Raw genomic sequence first — 12,606 nt, 5'->3', positions numbered from 1 at the left:
AAATTATTACAGTGTTATCTGCGTAAGAAACAATATGGCCATGTTGAATTTTGAGATTTGTCAAATAATTTATATAAAACAGAACAGCGTTGGCCCCAAAATGCTCCCTTGGGGGACACCGAAAGTGATGGCAGTTTCGCGGCTAGTAAAGTCCCCTATTCAAACTTTTCGTGTTCGCCCATGTAGATAGTCACTTAGCAATTTTAATGGGTGTCCTCTGATTCCGATACGTTCCATTTTTCGTACAAGAGTGGGGAGAGAAACCGCATCAAACGCTTTTTTAAGGCCTAAAAACAGCTAAACATTTTTTTTCGAATATCAATTTTATCAGTTATCAGAGTAGAAAGTGAGAGTATCACATCTTCATTATTAAATTTAATATTTTAATACCTATTATGAGTTAGGTATATAGTATTCTAATTATACATAAAAGTTAAAGTATTTTCATCACACTTGCTCGAAAAATATCTTATTTCATGCAGGTGTACTGAAGGGTAAAGATCTATATTGTTCCCGCGGGAGTTATGGATTGTGAAAAAAAAAGCTATAACTCCCTAGGGAGCTACAGCTTTCTTTTTTAATATGTCACTAATTCATACGAACCAAGTAGGTTGAAGAAGAGGGTTTTCGATGGCTTTAGAAAAGGTGGACAAATTAATGAGAAACACCACCACCACACTCCACACCACCACCAGACCACCAGATTTTACCACCAATTGTACCACATTTTAATGCGAACTAACGTAAAACGGATAAATAAACAAACATGCATGCTATGCATTTAAATATGGAATAGAAAAAGAACTTAAACTAAAACATAGACTTAAACTAAAATGATATCAAAACTATATACAGATATATACGACCTTAACATAGATTATAAGTAAAATGCTTTGTTTAAAGTCAAGGTATAAGGGAGTATTATTTTTAAAATACTGACGTTTATAATTTAACATTTTTGGTTGTGTTTAAAAATATTTAATTTGATTAATGTAATAGCCGTTTAAAATATTTTTACACAAATCGTGGCTGAATGCCGAAGGTCTGCCTTCGATGCCTAAACTGTCAAGAAATGATAATATGGCGGACGAATGTTTGAGAAGTCACCGTATTTAATCATTATTTCTCTTAAAAATTAAGTTTTTTCTTCGCAAGTGTGATGAAAAACATTTTGTTTAACCCCGGAGTAGAGATATAGTAAACTCGAGTCTTTAATTCCTTCTAGCCTGCGGCTGTCAAGAATTATAGACCTCGTTTACAAAATCTCGATTACCCCCCTCGTTGCACAATTGTATCGATATGATAGCTGTCACCATATCCAAGTTATGTGATAAATATTAACTGTTTACATAAGATACAAGTTGCTACGTTACCAACCATTTATTCCATATATTATATATTATAACCTATATTATAGGTTTTAAGTAATACTACTGTTATCTAGTTTGCTTCGGGAACAGCGACATCTTTGAAGTAATTTGAACAACAAAGTAAACATATATCGGCTCGAACATTATGTCATATGTGTTTAAGTCATAATCGTATCTTACGCACCTCATGTCTTCCTTAAGAATGACGCAGCTCAGTTTAAAAATCAGTTCCAGTGTTCAAATTAACAGCAACATTCATAAATCTAATCATTGTTATCTTTGCGATAAGATCTACTACGTATTTGTCATTTAACAGTATGGTCGAAAGAATAGTAACAATATGAAATCTGAGTATCTAAAAGACCAAGGGTTTCTAAGATACAATAATCCTAAAAAATACAACCAAAGCCTATTTTGTTGTGCCTACCTGTTTGACAAAATTAAACAGATTAGCTATAAAATACAGTACCATCGCCATTTGCAGTTCCTTGGGCGAAGCGGTCCACACCAAAAGAGAGTAGGTTCGTAGTAATTTTGTTAATACAATACGCCTTTTTGATTACAGCTTCGTTTTATGGGACCATCACTCAGGGTGACTTAAATTAATTAACACTGGATTACTATAGACTTTGAACGACAGGGCGGCCACTCTTGTGGAATGAAACATTTGATGCTGAAATAAATTTTGTCGCGTACGGATTAAATATCCTGTCGCTCTAATTTAATAAAATTTCTTTGAAAGTTTGACGGCACTTGCACACTTTGCACAGAGCTAGCTTAGAAGAACTCATTACCTGATCCTAAATTAAAGTGACAAGTGAATCTGTAAAAGTGCAGTCGCAATAATAAAGTCCCGGAAAGCTTGAGTTTGAAATTAATTCGCACTGGATTAGTGCTTTTATTATTCCCTGTTGTTTAAGTTTTATTTAGTTGCTGGCTCTAATAACCTCTTTTTTAAATGACGGTGGATGACAAGCGTACGATCATCGATCATTTATGGTTATACCCTGCGTTAGGGTTTAGTGTAGAACAGCATGATTCGTGGCCTTTCAGCTCTCAAACATAGGTTATGGTTAAAACGAAAATATCACTTTTCTAACCCGCGAAATAACAGTACTAGTTAAAATAACAAAACTAACTTAATTAAGTTTTGTACTTTTTGTGGTTTGTTATATTTATTTGCGTGATATAGTGATAGAAGTTACAAGAGATGGGATAAGATTGAAAATGGTCGAGTAAGTGACGATAATACCACCAGTGTAATATTTTTCTCATTGCACGCGACTTTGCGGTTCAAGTATGGAATTATGGATTGACTACTGAGAGACTGAAAACAACTAAATGGCAGTTGAAATAATATTACCAGCCCTAAAAATATTACACACATGATTTGGAATAACTGAGGAGTTTTGTCACCCCTGTTTTCAACATACCCCAAAGCACTAACATATTCCGTGTTGTATTTATATAGTCTAGTCTGCTTTGATATTGCCTGTTCCTTAATGATTGTGTTAATAAAGAAATTAACGACTTAATTTCCATATTCCTAAGAAGCCATTTGTTAAAAAAATAGTGCCGCTTGGAATCTTATTAGGTAATTTTCCCCGTGAGAGTTTAAAACGCAATAAATTGCACGCTTAGTGTGTCCTATTCTAAAAACAGTGAAAAATGTCCATAACATGGTTGTGATTGTTTCATTTCTGTAATCGCCCAAAATAAAACCGGCATTCTAAACTTGTTAAATTTATTTAAAACTCATAATTTAGGTCGATTTTCCTCGACATGTTTTGATCCGTTACACGGTTACAGGATCCTAGACAAGAACACAAACGGTAGCAAAGATGCGATGAAGACTTATTACGTGAGTCGCCCGGTATACTTCCTACACATATTTATACCTTTAAACGAGAAATTCTTATATATATGTAAGTAAGTATATATATATATGCGCGTTTTCCGAGGGATAAGCCCTAGCTAGATCGATTTTTCGCCCCCGAAACCACCCATATAGCAAATTTCATCGAAATCGTTAGAGCCGTTTCCGAGACCCCCGAAATATATAAATATGGGTGGGTATATGGATGGTTTCGGGCTCCTAGATATACTTAAATTGATAAACAGATACAAAGCAAGGAAATCACTGATTTAAACTTTCACGATTTTTACTCATTATTATTCACAACGACGGGACTTAATCGCGTAAAATAAGTTTTAAATTTACCTTCGACGTTTCGAGGACGGCGTTGTCCCCGTGGTCTCGGAGAAGACTGGCTAAAGTTGACATCAACATCTTCTAGGCGCGCGAGTTTTTCGAACTACCCGCACTTGGTATTGTTTATTAACTTGAACGTTTTGCGCACTAGGGATGTCACCGGGTCGACACACAACACTCACAATATTCGATTTTTCAACTTTCGATATTTGTTTTCGCTTACACTTACTAATGACTGGGTTCCATGTGGATGAGATCCTAAATTTTCGACTCGATTGAAATTTCTATGTTTTTTTATTTCAATGGCTTCACAGATTTTCCTACTATAAAACCAACGATCTGTAGAAAGTATTCTAGGGTTGTGAAGCTCAATCCAGTGGTTTGGCCCTGACTCTAGTAAATGCTCAGCAACGGCAGACTTCCGCCGTCCTCGAAACGTCGGAGGTAAATTTAAAACTTATTTTACGCGATTAAGTCCCGTCGTTGTGAATAATAAAAGCAAGGAAATGTTTAAACATTCGTAATTTGGTACTAATTCAGTAAATGAATAATAAAAAGGAAATGTCTCGATAGCGCTAAACAGCAAGCTTCACATAATAAAAATAATTGCTTTTGCATTTTAGGTGATAACGATTTTATATTTTTTTTTGGCATTGCTTCGAGAATAACCCCCAACATGATAAGTGCAGCGAAAAGAAATTCATTTTTGCTCAACGTTGTTCACTTAGCTGGTGTACCTTTTACGCTTAAAAGCTTGTTTTACAACTTCAGAAGCTGTTCTGTTAACAATATCTTAGGTGATGTTTGAAAGGTTAAAAGGGAAGGATATCGTTTTACATTACGGTGCATTAAAGAATTTCGTTCGAATTCAATAATTTTTTCACGCCAACGTTCCGAAATATAAACTGAAACTACTTAAAAAACACAATTTCATAAAATAATTTGATTAGGGAACAAATCAAATTATAGTTGTTCCGAAGTAAGGATGACTCACGTTAGACCGGGCCATGTCCGGGCCGGAGTGGTGCTTTTCATAGAAAACGAAGCGCCGGAAACTCCGGCCCGGGCACGGCCCGGTCTAACGTGAGTCATCCTTTATGGTAAGTAATAATCAAATAACTAAGTTGTACAGTCAATTATGATTTATTTCCTCGCGGTAGGCATGTAAAGGATTATAAATTATGAAACAAAGAGCAATATGAGGACTTATGTCTCTAAATGTGTCTCAAACTAACTTACCTATATATATATTGCTTACTTTCCAACTTCTTCAACAATAGGTAATTAATAAATGAATATTTGGGGACAATCTTAAGCCCGGTTTACAAGTCTGACGTGCCGTGTTGTGTTAGAGAACTTATAAATCTTTTTAAAACACACTTGATTTGAGAATCCCTCTTGTGACCAATTTAACCCTTAAGGCTTATTCCACGCGAAAAAATAATTTAAACTGAATATTTATTTTAAATATTTCTAATGTTTGTTTTGCTTGTGCTTTTCTTTTGTTGCCAGGTTGTTCATGGCTCGAACAAATGATTTGATGGTTTTTTATCAGATAATTAGGACGTTTGATTATGCTATGTTAATAACCATAAGAAAACAGATTGAAACTTGTAGAAATACTTAGGTATGTCTAAAATAAAGTATAGACAGCAATAATATCAAAGACGGCTACCATTGCAAATACGAGTAGGTATACACACTTTCTTGTCCTATTCGTACTCAGAAGAGTATTAACTGACCGACCACGTGACAATCAAATGCTAAAAGCATCCCTCTACCATGTGAATAGTGTTTTTATAGATTTGCATAACTACTTGCATAAGCTTCTTTGTAGAATTGCTTTAGAACGGGTGAAAATCGTGTGTCGTATCCTTTACGGGGTGGGTCGCTAGACGATCCCGCGGGACGTGAATTTTGGATAAAACCACATGAAACTCACACAAACTCCGCGCAAGTTTACATTTTGTTAACATTCAAAAACACCCGGAAAGTTGTTGGAAAATCATCAAACGTTATTCAGCCGTATCGATCGGTAAATTGAGATGTTTGCAGTCGACTTTATTCTTGATTTGAACTTGATTGAAGCATTGTAATTCACAAATCGGGGTATATTTTGATTGTGCTTCTCTTTTTTCTTTAAAAATAACTGTGCTAAATTTTTGTTATAGTTATTAAATATTAAGCATGTTAATTAATTAATTCCTTTCGCGCTAGGGGGCTTGTTAAGTTGGCAAAGAATAGGTACAATCTTGGCATTACTTACTCATTATGACATCATATCGCTTTGTTTAGTCCGGGCAGAGTGCGTTGATTTCAAGTTAATAGACAATTTGTTAAATCCCAATGTATCGTAAAAATTGACGGTAACATCGTCCGTTTCGCACTATTGCAACGCTGAAGTTTTACTTTAACACATTCACTGCCATCGACCCGCTAGGCGGGTTCTCTGCTCGTAGGCGCCGCTTTTTGCTACATAGTATGGGTTCCCTGTTATATACGAACGTAGCGCGTAGCTCGCCCTTGCAGTGAATGGGTTAATTTATCTAGGCATTTGATCTATTATTAAATTTGTTCGGTAGGCCCAGCGAATTATAAACTTTTCTTTTTATAATTTGACTGTATATTTTAGTGACAAATAATGTGGTATAATAATAATAAAATAAAAATAATAATAAAAATAATATAAAGCTTTTAAAAATCTGAGCCAAATTGCAGACCAGTAAACAGGAAAAGCGGTTTAAACTTGATGAAATTCGTACAGCGTAAATGACTCATTTGTCTTTAATGGTTGGTCGTTAGCAAGAGTGCCGAAAAATAAATGTTTTAATAGCGGCAAAATGTCACACCGCTCACAAATAGGAGATTTTTTAAGGGACAGTAATAAAAACAAAATTCCCATTTATCCTCCTATTGTTATCTACTGTTGTACGTAAAGTCAGCGCGGTAGTCTAAAGGACCATGGTAGAATATACTTAAATATCAGTATATTAGCTTTGTTTTGGTTTTAGTTTAAATGTTGCGTCTATCATTTCATTTAGAACACCCGACAAGTCAATGGCCTTGTCAGCGGACGTGCGAGTCAGTTAATACACTAAAGCCCCTAACCCGGGGTTAAGCGGTTAAACCTGAAGTTACCATGGTTACCAGTACAATTTGACACTGGGTTGACAGTTTAACCGCTTAAACTCGGGTTAGTGGGATAGTGCAAGTAGCCTTAATAAGATGTTTGTAGTTACTTAGGTAATAATACATATAATCTGTGAAAGGGCACAACATGAAGATAATATTTCCCTTATCCCATTTACTTTCATTCCTCAAAGGTCAGCTATAGAAAAAAAAACCTTAATTCCTGGCCCCAATGCCATATAAAGTTCACTACTCCCATAAACTCAAATATTTTACACACTAATTAACAAACAGAAAAAAAACATTAAGCGAAAACTGCAAATGGGCACTGGAAGTTAAACATAAATGCAAAAACGTTATAGTCTCTACCTATCGTTTATTTTTATTCCAAGTAAAAACCTGTTTGAAAACAATTTTACCTAATATATAGGTAGATCTTAACTTAATACTTACATAAATAGTTTAAATATGAATATTAATGTCAATGACCAGTAAGCTACAAATAAACTAAAATGTATACAGTAATAACATTTTTCTCCAAACAGATCCTTGATCCTACAATCAAAAGAAGTCTGTGAGTTGCTGCTTGCTTACTTGCCCACTATGATGTATTTCGCCAAATTATCTATGGCTGGGGTCAATAGGGACAAGACTTAAGATGTGATTTACCTGACAATTTCTTAAAAAAAATACATACACAAATTGTAACATAGGGCGGTCGCGGGTACACCTAGTACAAAACATATAAAATTCGATCTTACAAGTATGATGTCATTTACAAGAGTGGTGTCTTTATATGGAGACCAGCCATAATTATTATTACCTTGTCTCTAGTGGAAAATAAGTGAATCTAATTACAGCTTGCCCGAAGATGCACGGTCGACATAGTACAAGCTAAATTGCCTCTATAAATAAAGTAAATTCACTTCTTGTGTCTCAGGTGAGGACACTACCTTAGGTCAAAAATAACTAAAAATATATATACCATGGTATGTAATATTCTTTTTAAAACTTTATTGCACAGAAAAAATATACAGTGACAAAAGGCGGACTTAATGCTACATGGCATTCTCTACCAGTCAACCTTTAGGACAAACAGAGAAGCATAGTTGGTGCGGGGTATGTAAATAACACTAAAACTAGATGCTTTAAATTAATAGGCACAAATATAAATGTGAAAAGATAAAATAAAATAAAAAATATATATATTAGTATGTACTTGTATTATTTTATTCCCCGAATTAAATATTTTTTGTGCTCTTCTTTTTATCCTGTTACCCTCTGCTGGGCTGTATTTTTTTGCAACCGTATTAAAAATATTAAGTAATAATTAATTTTAACTAACACATAATTTTATAACGTCCTCCACATCATTGGGCTCTGCCCAAATTGTATTATAAATTTGACCAAGCCTAACAACATTTTCGTAAGTAGGAGTTTGAAGCAAATATGAAAAGGTTACATCAACAGTTTCCTTATTTATCTCCCTTATGGAAATATCTTTTAAATTTTTTATCGCAACCTCTCATCCGAAATTCACTAAAATATTCAACTAAAGTGTTTATTTAATACTTTTTGTCCCACCCGCATCGTTTTTCCCGTTCGTTATGTGTTCCTTTGAGCACATGCTCGCAAAGTGCTTTTCCAGCGTGTAACAAGTAAAATTGAATACAGATAGGTAATGCTCATACCATGTTCTGTGACGGGAGAACTCGATTTGAGATACTTTATGCAACGTCGACAATGTTTTCGTGAACATCGCTTAAGCGAAATGTTAATAATTCACGATAAAATTGCATAGCACTACAGTACACACCTACTTACTAGCTATGTACTTGGTAGCTTGGTACACCTCTTCATTTAAGAAAGATGGACTTGACCCACAGGCCCCGCGCTAGGCCAGGGAGAGTTGTGGAACTTTTTCAAATATACATGTACGAGTTAGCAAGGGTCAGTAATATATACCAACTTTTTATATAAAATTCTCAAGATATACGCACACTGTAAAATTTTGATTAATATATGTTTTGCATTGTACAAAATCTGAATTATATAATGATAAAATGTATAATTTGTTTTTAAATAACGCTCAATGTTCATAATTTCATGAGGTGTAAAAGTTAAATGTCATAAAATTAGATAATCGAACGCTCAAAAACCATTATTATCAGTAATGATAATGTTCGAAACGCCTAGCATTATTTTATTATTTGATGTTTAGCTAGAGTTACTATAAGTAGTAATATAGTACTTATACTATGCAATAATTTTTGTCATTGAGAAACTATTTTTTTTAATTTTATTTATTTATTTCAACCACTAAAAATAAAAAAAATAAAGTTAGTTAACCGTTGAACAATATCATTCTATATAACTGTTTATTCGCAATTCAACCTAAGACACACACTCAGTACACAGTTATTCAATAAATATTATCTTATCTTATCTTAAGACTCCTCCTCGCTTCGCTCGTCGTCGTACCTTACGGGGGCCTTAAGTTTACAATGTAATACTTAAATATAAATTTGTCCTTTAGGTAAAATATATATAAACATCGCTATTAAAATGATGCGCTACCGTGGAGTCACGGGACAGGCCTAGCCTAGTGTGATCCACTAAATCGATGTAAATGTAACTGATTTTAAAAATAAAATTTTACTTTACTTTACTTTACCTGCATTAGCATAGAACAACCGGCAGAAGGTACTTATTTAGTTTGTTACTTGTACGAGTATGATCATAATATGTTGATCTGGAAGGTATTTCTGTCTTGTAATTATAATGTTATATATATGTAAGATATTTTAAATATTTTTATTTGTAATAATTACTGTTATGTATGTTATATAAAAGATAATTAGCCAATACAAACTTAATGTGATATATTAATATTGTATACAAAGTATGTTAGATAATTTCTACCATATATATTATATATATATTTTTTTTCTTTGGTATTCCTACCGTGTGTTATATGTTGTGAATGATATTAAAATTAGATTATATCAAATGTTAGTATATTTTATAAGACGCACCCAGTTAGCAAATAAGCAGTTAAACGATTTCTAATAACAAATAATCAAACCCTACCTAAAATAGTTTACCTATAATTCAATAAGTTTTTTATTAAATTACGTAGAATATTACTCAAACTACGCAGAAGATTCTTTAATCAACGATAATTGAGTCAAAGCTAAATTTTCCTTTAATGCTTGCAGCCGAGCGTGCAGCGTTGAACGGTGAATATAGCTGGTCGAGGATTTTCATGAAAGGAATAAGATAACTGAGTGTTTTTGCTGATTCCTTGATTAAGCTGACGCTAGACTTTCATGCGAATGTAAATATTCCCAGAATTTTAATACTATGGCGCATGGCACACTGCGTCCGATTCGCACGTCGCTCCGACGCCGTTTATGAGTTATCGCTAAAAGTCTTCCCTTCTTATTTTATTTTAAAGCCTGGCAACCCTTATTTGTGACCGAATTGTCGCAGGCAACCCTATACTACTATATTCGCAGTAAAATTAACATCATTTTGATATATAATTCAAGCGTCAGACAGATGAGTGCAATTATCGATATAAACTTTCCTGTTTAAACACGGCAACCATATAATAGTGACCGTAAAAAGAAAGGCAACCTAATTGATTCATGTTGTACAAGTTGTATACTTTTCATTGGAATTTATTTCGTTCGTCAGACAAGTCGGTGAAATTTGAAGATGTTTTTTTCAAAAATTTATTAAAAAATTAGCCTAGACCATATTTCTTTAGGCAAGGCAAATTTATTTATGTTCAGGAACATATTTTCTTCCGTAAAATATAAGTTTCATCCGTCAGACGTATCGGTGGAGGTCGACCACGTATCTTAGGCTACGAGATAAAGGGTCTTGACGGAGGTCAGACGGACGGACGAACGGACAACAATACTGATCCTATAAGGATCCTTTTTTTCTTTTGAGGTACGGAATGACGATGACTTTCGCTACCTAGAACTAGTAGGTAAATAATTAACTCTTGTAGGCGCATGGCATACTCACTGCATCCGATTCGCACAGCGCTCCGCATATTCTCCGCACATATAACGTATCTCCTACTATCGAGAACGCGTGGAGATATCGAGTTGAAATTAAAACCATATACTCAGGTCTACAGTCCCTTAAAGCTGTAAAAAAATCAAACTTCTAAGATAGCGTGAAAAAAATAAGGCCGTATACGCCGCAAAACACGTATTGTTTTGTTTTTCGATTTTCACTTTATTATAAGAGTTAGGAGCTTTTAAACATTTGTGTGAAACCTGTTTTTCGCTCCAACTTATAATAATTAAAAAAATCGAAAAAAAAAACATACGGTCGGGCATATGATTAAAATACATCAAATTGTGTAACATGTTAAATAAAAATATTTTCAATAACGTTAATATCCAGAGAGAGAAATGGGGAATACGTTTGTATGGAAAACCAATTTTGAGGTGGTCGTCCCCTTTCATCTTAAAGGTCCTAATTCTAACATCCATTAGTATAAAAGTAATTAACGAGTTCGTTGTGACAAAGCATATTTAATTGTAATTGATTAAAATTCTGTATGTAGGTACATACTACAATGTGAAGCATTTTTAGGGTTCCGTACCCAAAGGAGGAGTTCTGTTTGTCTGTCTGTCTGTCTGTCTGTCCGTCTGTCTGTCACGTTTTTTGCGTAATGGTACGGAACCCTTCGTGCGCGAGTCCGACTCGCACTTGGCCGGTTTTATACTATGTTTTCAATCCTACCTTTATGTACCAGTATACCAATCATTTTATAAAAAGGCCAATTATATTGCCATAAAATTTCCAACAAAGGAGACTGAATACTGTAGGTAATTCGGTTTTGTATCTCAATGGGATTAATTTACATTAATGATAAAATTTTCAAGAAGTATTGGCAAAGGTTTTATAAATAATATGATATAAAAATTCCGTGGACGGGTTTATTTATTTGAATATCTGAAATAAGCAAAATATTGATGAACGTAGGTATAACCGTCCTGTAAAATAAAAAATATATTTAAATGTTTAATCGTGTCTAAGTTATGTATAATTTTCTCATCACGTCTAAGATTTCATCTTGAAAAATATACGTTGTACTTAAGTATCTTTGATTTATGAAAGTTAAACGAAATCTCACCCCTCCGTCATTACGATTTTAATGTGTCCCAAATTGCGTAAAACTCCTCGCCCGCATGTTACCATGAGAGATAATATTTCGTTCGTCATGGCTTCGGTTATGAGATGTTTTTTGAGGCCTACCTACGTGATTTTATTAGAAAAGCGCAGCTATGATTCTTATTTCGAATAAAGCCTTTCTAAAAGATAGATTAGATGTAATCTTTCCTCTGGGAAACAAGCAGTTTGAAACTTAGGAGCAAGCTCTTGGCAAGATTACATCACCGTTGATGTACCTTGGGTGCCTAGCCAAGGTGACAATCACTTGAGCTACGACAAGGAAACGCTTGGGGTCTCTATCAGTCTTCCATATTAGCGCGACAGTGACAGATGCGTTTCATTCGCTATACGGAGCGTAAATGATTGGCATGTTGGCTACGCACTCTGTGTGTATTGTACAGCATCTCCTTTTGCTCTAGATATTTTTTATACCTTTTGTACAATAACCACTTAAAAAATGTCTACGTATCATGTAGACGGAGAGTCAGAAAGCTTCTAACGAGGTGGATCGACGATCTTATCAAAATCATAGGCAAAATCAAAATCAAAGGAAACCTTAGAATGGAATGAGCCAATTTAGGATCGGTTGAGATACTTTGTTATTATTTATTATTAAACGTAACCATTACCATTATATTAGCTATTTGTAGCTAATATAATGGTTAATGGTTACTGCTGTGAATTCTGAATTTTTAA

This window comes from Cydia strobilella, chromosome 9, assembly GCF_947568885.1.
Source record: "Cydia strobilella chromosome 9, ilCydStro3.1, whole genome shotgun sequence".
Lineage (NCBI taxonomy): Eukaryota > Metazoa > Arthropoda > Insecta > Lepidoptera > Tortricidae > Cydia > Cydia strobilella.
This window is presented reverse-complemented; position numbering follows the sequence as displayed.